This window comes from Spinacia oleracea, chromosome 2 (assembly GCF_020520425.1).
Source record: "Spinacia oleracea cultivar Varoflay chromosome 2, BTI_SOV_V1, whole genome shotgun sequence".
NCBI lineage: Eukaryota > Viridiplantae > Streptophyta > Magnoliopsida > Caryophyllales > Amaranthaceae > Spinacia > Spinacia oleracea.
In genome coordinates, this window is record NC_079488.1 from 73558004 (window position 1) to 73564910 (window position 6907).

Genomic DNA, 6907 nt, shown 5'->3' on the forward strand with positions numbered 1-6907 from the left:
ATGTTAGTTTTCACAAGGGAGGAAGAATAGTGGTAGCTTGGAAACCTGGAAGCTTTACAGTGAGTGTTGTAGCTGTTACAGCTCAGTTGATACATTGTCATGTTACCCCCATTAGTGGTAAAAATGGCTTCTATTGCACTTTTGTTTATGCATTCAATGAATGCAAGTAGAGAATTGAGCTATGGAGAGACTTGAAGGTTTTAAACACACAGGATCCTTGGATTATGTGTGGTGACTTTAATTGTGTTATGGCTAGTAATGAGAGAATAGGTGCACCTGTCAGACAAGCTGAAATCAATGATATTAATAGTTGTATGCATGTTTGTAGTATGGAAGATGTGAAGAGTGTAGGGAACATGTTCACTTGGAATAACAAACAGCAGGGCTCTGCTAGAGTGTTTTCTAAGTTGGATAGGGTGTTAGCTAATCCAGCATGGCAGAGTGAGTATGTGGATGCAGAGGTATATTTTATGAATGAGGGTGATTTTGATCATTCCCCTGGCTTGCTTACAGTTTATCCAAGATCTGCAGGAGGGAGGAATCCCTTTAGATACTTTACAATGTGGAAGTCAGCTCCTACTTTTGATACCATCATTAAGGATGTATGGAGGGAACATTTATCTGGAAGTAAGATGTATGTCTTAGTGACTAAATTGAAGAAGGTGAAAGTTGGTCTGAAAGAGCTCAATAAGAAGGGCTTTACTGACATTCAGGCTGCTGAAATTAAAGCTCATCAGGCAATGTTAGATGCTCAGCAAGCCATGCATTCAAATCCTGCAAATCAGCAACTAGCTGATCTGGAGTTAGATGCCATCAAGGAATATAAATTACATCATCAAGTGTATATGGACTTTTTGAAGCAAAAAGCCAAGCTGGATTGGATCAAATCTGGTGATGAGAACACTTCTTTATTTCATCAGAGTATCAAGGCCAGAAATGTTCAGAATCATGTTTACAGCATTTATGATATGCATGGAAAATGGCATGATACTCCAGAAGCAGTTTCTGATGCTTTTCTTGATTATTATAAGCAGTTACTGGGTACAACTCAAGATGGAAGAAGATCTGTAATCAAAGAGGTGGTGTTGGCTGGCCCAGTGCTTACTGAACATCACAGAGCTCTTCTCAATGCACATTACTCTAGAGAGGAAGTGAAGAATTCTCTATTCTCCATTCCTGGAACTAAAGCTCCTGGACCAGATGGTTTTGGTTCTTTCTTTTATAAGGATTCTTGGCATATAGTGGGAGATGAGGTAATTGATGCAGTTCTTGATGTGCTGAATAATGGTAAGCTTTTAAAGGAGATTAATCATACAGTCATCACTTTAATTCCTAAAACAAAATGCCCCAAAAATGTTAGTGAGTTTAGACCTATCTCATGCTGTAATACACTTTATAAATGTGTTACTAAGGTGATGTGTGGTAGATTGAGACAGGTGTTGCCAGACTTGATTCTTGAGAATCAAGGGGGGTTTATGCATGGAAGATATATTGCTCATAACATCATGGTAGTGCAGGATTTAGTAAGGCATTATGGAAGGAAATCTGTTCAGCCTAGTTGCCTGTTAAAAGTTGATTTGCAAAAGGCTTATGACACAGTAGATTGGTGTTTCTTGAAGGAAATGTTGGAGATTTTGGGATTTCCTATTGCTTTTAGGGAGTTAGTGATGACCTGTGTTACAACCCCTATGTTCTCTCTTATGATAAATGGTTCTATGCATGGGTTTTTCAAGTCTAAAAGGGGTTTGAGACAAGGTGATCCGATGTCACCTTTGCTGTTTGTTATATGCATGGAGTATTTGTCCAGAATATTGCATAAGTTGATTGACTTGCCCCAATTTCAGTTTTCATCCAAGGTGTAAAGATGTGAAGCTCACCCATCTTTGCTTTGCTGATGATCTTATCTTGTGTTGTAAAGGGGAATATCCCTCCATATATTCCTTGCTCCAAGCTTTTGCTTTATTTTCCAAGTCTATTGGTTTGATGGCTAACAAGAGTAACTCTGCTATTTATTGCCATGGCATGTCTGAGAGTGATGTGAAAAGAGTAGTGGATGCATCTGGTTTTACTAGGAGTACTTTGCCATTCAAGTACCTAGGAGTGACAATCTGTTCTAAAAGGATCTCAGCAAGTCAGTGTGATGTTTTGGTGGACAAAATGACAGCAAGGATTAAAATATGGAGCACTAGGAATTTGTCCTACACTGCTAGAATGCAACTGGTAAATTCAGTTCTTTTAAGCCTGCATTTGTACTGGGCTCAGATTTTCATCCTTCCTAAGGGTGTTCTGCATGATATTGCTAAGATTTGTAGAGCTTTCTTATGGAGTGGGCAGGCATATAGTTCTAAACCAAGCTCTGTTGCCTGGGATAGAGTTTGTTCACCTAAACAGGTTGGTGGTTTGGGTTTTAGGGATGTGGTCACTTGGAATATTGCTAGTTTGGGAAAATATGTGTGGGCTATCACCACTAAGCAGGACAACATCTGGATTAAGTGGATTCACTCAGTTTACATCAAAGATGGGGACTGGTGGGAGTACCAACCAAATGCCTCTGCAAGTTGGTACTGGAAAAGGATATGTGAAACACGAGATCATCTGAAGCAAGTTTTCTCCTATACTAAATTTAGGAATATGGTTCAATATTCTGTCAAGCAGGTTTATAACAAGTTGGTGGGAGATAAACCTCATGTTCAATGGGATAAAGTGGTTTAATTTGTAAGCAAGCTGCTGAAGTTCATGAGCATCTGTTTTTCAGTTGTCAGTACAGCCAAATGTGTTTTCAAGACCTGGCAGCATTGGCTTAACATTAGAAATGTCAATACTGGTCTGCACAATGTCATCAACACCATCAAGAGAGGGAAGCATTCCAAGTTCAGGAATCAAGTATGCTATGCAGGGGTGACAGCTCTGGTTTACTTGATTTCGAAAAGTAGGAATCAGAGTTTTTGGGAAGGGTCAGTTCCAACAGTTGATTCTGTTATGAGTAATCTGAAACGAATTGTAAAAGATAGAATTAAATCTGTCATGTGTAAGAAAGTAAGTAGAGGAGATAATACTTGGTTTCAGAGTCTGTAAGTAGGTTTTGTTTTCTATAGCCTGCTGGCTGTTAGGTGTTGGTTCTTTTCTGCTGATGGCAGTTAGGAGTTGTGTGTGTTCACCTCTGTGGGAGGTGTTTAAGCTGTACTGATTTTGGTTGGTAATAATTATAATAGCTTGCTTACCAAAAAAAGAATTATAGGGGGTTTTTTGGTGCTCTTGATTTCCCCTACGGAAAATAGTTGGAGATTTGTATGTTTTTGGATTTCGAAGGAGTCTCCAACCAACAATTTTATAGGTCCCGTTTGGAAAGACCAAAGTTGACTCTTTAGTGGATAAGACATTGAATCTTAGAAACGGATGGGTGAGATCCGGGCAAGGGAACGAGATGCTTATTCCGCGAGCCTTAAAAATTGTATCCGAATGCATGGCATAGAACATTTTCGAATAACCCTAGTCATGACACTATTTGGGTTTGAACTTAGAAATTAGCACATAGAATTTCTACTTGTATTGTGACCACTTTGCTTTAAAGTTAATTTAAGGGAACCTAAGGCCGGTTTGTCCAAGAAATTATCTTTGTTAAGCGTTGTGTAACTTTGCATTTTGTTGTATTTAGCATGTGAGGTGATGAAAGCAATAAACAAGTAAAGCAACATCACAATAGAAAATAAATGCGTAATTAGTAAAGATACATCACCACCTAGAAAAGGCCTAGGTGGGAACCACATTGCCTAGAAGGACTAGACAAGTAAAGTTGCATAAATAGTAAGTGCGGAATTGAAAGGTGCAATATTTAAAGGCATTATTGAAATTGCGATATTGAAGTGCATAATTGAAAGGCATTATTGAAATTGCGGAATTGAAGTGCATAATTGAAAAGATGCGATACTGAAATTGAACTATTGTATTTGAGATCCGAACGCCAAACGACTTCTTAATAATAAGTGCGTCCGACACGGATTCAAGTCTAAAAATCTCAACTTTAGGACAAGTTGCTCATCCAAAAGTGTCTTAGATTTTGGACATAGAAATTGAACTTGAAATATTGAATCTTGAATATTGAACTTGAATATTGAACTTAGGAGTCTTGAATCTCAAAGATTAGGCCTTTTAATGTTGAAAAGGTTTCATCTTTGATATGCTCCATATCTTGAAATGATTCTAGTTTAAGGAATTGATTACAAACAACCTTAAACATCATAGAGTCTTGAAAATGAAATTTGTACTTGAATTGAATGAGGAGTCTTGAATCTCAAAGATTAGACCTTTTAATGTTAAAAAGGTTTCACCTTTGATGTGCTCCACAACTTGAAATGATTCTAGTTTAAGGAAGTGATTACAAACAACCTTAAACATCATAGAATCTTGAAAATGAAACTTGGACTTGAATATTGAAAAGAGGAGTCTTGAATCTCAAAGATCAGACCTTTTAATGTTGAAAAGGCCTCACCTTTGATTACTCCATATTTTGAAAATGATTCTAGTTTAAGGAAGTGATTACAAACAACCTTAAACATCATGGAATCCATAACTTTGTATTTGAATCAAAGAAAGTGTTGATTTTGAAAAATATGTGATTGTTGTAAGTGACACTTTTAAGAGTAAAAGTGCCAACTTTACTAATCATTTTGAAAGAGAAATTATAGAAACATATTAGATTAGGATTGGGATTCGGAATTACCTAGTTAGGTTTAGGTTAGAATTCCTCTTGGAGCTCCTAATTGCTTGAAAACTTGAGATTTGTATGAGATTTTTGAAGTTTTGTATTTGATTTTTGAGGGGAAATTTCAGAATTACGATGTTCTGATTGTAATTTTCTGACCTAAAGTGCTTGGAAATTAGGGTTTAAATAGAAAATTGGATGGCTAAACGCCAGATGATAGCTGCGCCAAGTGCAGGCTACGGCGCCTGGCGCCTGACGTGGCACAGAAAACGCCAAGCAAGGACGATTTCACCGTCCTTGACTTTGGCTTTTAGTGAGTGTACCTTTGTACGAAATGTACGAGCTTTAGCACGTAGCACTTGATTAATGGTTAAGGCTTCGATTTTGTGACTAAAAACTAGCCGTTTTCGGGTTTTTGAATTCGGTTTTATGGGACGAGGCCCGGCTTGCTCGGTTTGTTGGGTCGGCGCCCGAATTTGGATTGCTTAGTGTCATTTTGACTGGAAAATGCCTTGTAAAACCAATGGAGTGGTCCATTGGGTGAGATTGTACTTGGATTTTGAAATTGATTTTCGGAAATTGAATTTTGTACCGAGTCCCGTGATGCGAACGGTCTCGGGAATTGGATTTTGGATCTTGGATTTTGGAATATGTTTTAGAAATTGAGAATTCCGCACGGAGTTGTTCCAACCACATATCAAGGATAATGGTATCGTCATCATCCCAATGGGGAGACAGGATTTAGGTGTCTACAGTACTAGTCTTATATGATTCACTGCTCCCGTTGATAAAATTCGCATGAGACACATGCATGTGTGACATGAACGTGTAAAGTTGTAGGCCATTGCCTATAGGTTTTATCTTGATTTCCTTAATTTTGAAGGCAATTACATACAATAAAACTAATGTATACAATACTCCACATCATTCTCTCTTTAATTCCTAGAACATACATGAGCCACAAGTTTGTTATACATGATATGGAATGTTTGAGTAAAGTTATATATAAGTCTTACGTGTAACATTTATTATTATTTCCTTTACTTCGAAGGTACTTATAAGCTAAGGAAGAATATCATATCTCATATGATTCGTACAACCCTCAAGAAGCACAATATGATTCCTTTCTTTTTATACGTGATCTCATACCTTAAGTCCTCTTATAAATAGGTTTTCATATATCACACATATTCTCATCAAACCTCATCCCAACTAAAACGCAAACCAATTCTTTCAACGTTAGGTACCTTCTAAAATTTCGAGTTAGTCATAACACAAGTTTTAATGGTCACATTTTCCCAAGAAAGTTGGTTACAAAGAAAGAAAATGAAGAGAAAATGGTTTCATATAATGTTGTTTATCAACATCACCGACATTGTTTCGGCAATTCACCAAGTTTGTTTTCTAGCTCTTTTCTTAAATGATTCAATTATAGCATAGAAATGTAGGAGGATCATCCACAATTATCTTGATTGACATATATCATAACATTTCTTAAATGAAATGAAACCGTATATAGTCTAATGATTTAAAAACATAAGATAAATCACTTATAAATTATGTATTTATATTTTGATTATTTTTTTTAATTCATTTACAAAAAGGAATATTGACATGTTTTTTTTTCCAATTGCTCAGAAATGTATCCACAATTAGAGTATTAGAGACTAACAAAATGTTCTTGTTTCTGACAGATTATACTCTCGTGGCTATGCGCTTTGGCTTAGGCAAGGGATTATTGCTTGTTTGATAGCCGGAAAACTATGGAGTTAATGAGAATGAATTTGTATTAAATTTGTAAGGAAAAACAATGTCCACCCCCATGTTTGCTCCCATGTTAATGCTAGTTCAACCAAAATTTCTCCTTTCTTTCTAAGCTTTAATTCCTATCCACGCGAGTTGGATGTGGTATTGGTTGAAAAGTTTATGAAGAAAAATACAACTTTGGGATGAGATTGCATTACCATGGAGATAACGAATACTATTTTCCTTGCAAAATTATACTTAAGTTTGTTCCTGTTGCACCATTTATTACCGGCTACTAACGGGTTTTAAGAGCTTTTTCCTACTACTTCAATGGCTGCCCAAACAGGTGGAAATGTGTTTCATGGTAGAAAGTTTAGATTTTCTACCATTCATTCACCGGCCACCTAACCAGTAATGCCTGGTAAAGCTAAGTGTTACTCTTTGAAGGACATCTAGTCA

At 36.8% G+C, this 6907-nt stretch overlaps 1 long non-coding RNA gene across 1 annotated transcript; it reads left to right on the forward strand.

The window, feature by feature from the left end:
* Positions 1-5915: 5915 nt before the first annotated feature.
* On the forward strand, positions 5916-6703 carry LOC130466996 (uncharacterized). Its single transcript, XR_008927159.1, has 2 exons — positions 5916-6097; positions 6397-6703. It is a non-coding gene; the product is annotated as an uncharacterized lncRNA (long non-coding RNA).
* The last annotated feature ends 204 nt before the right edge of the window (positions 6704-6907 follow it).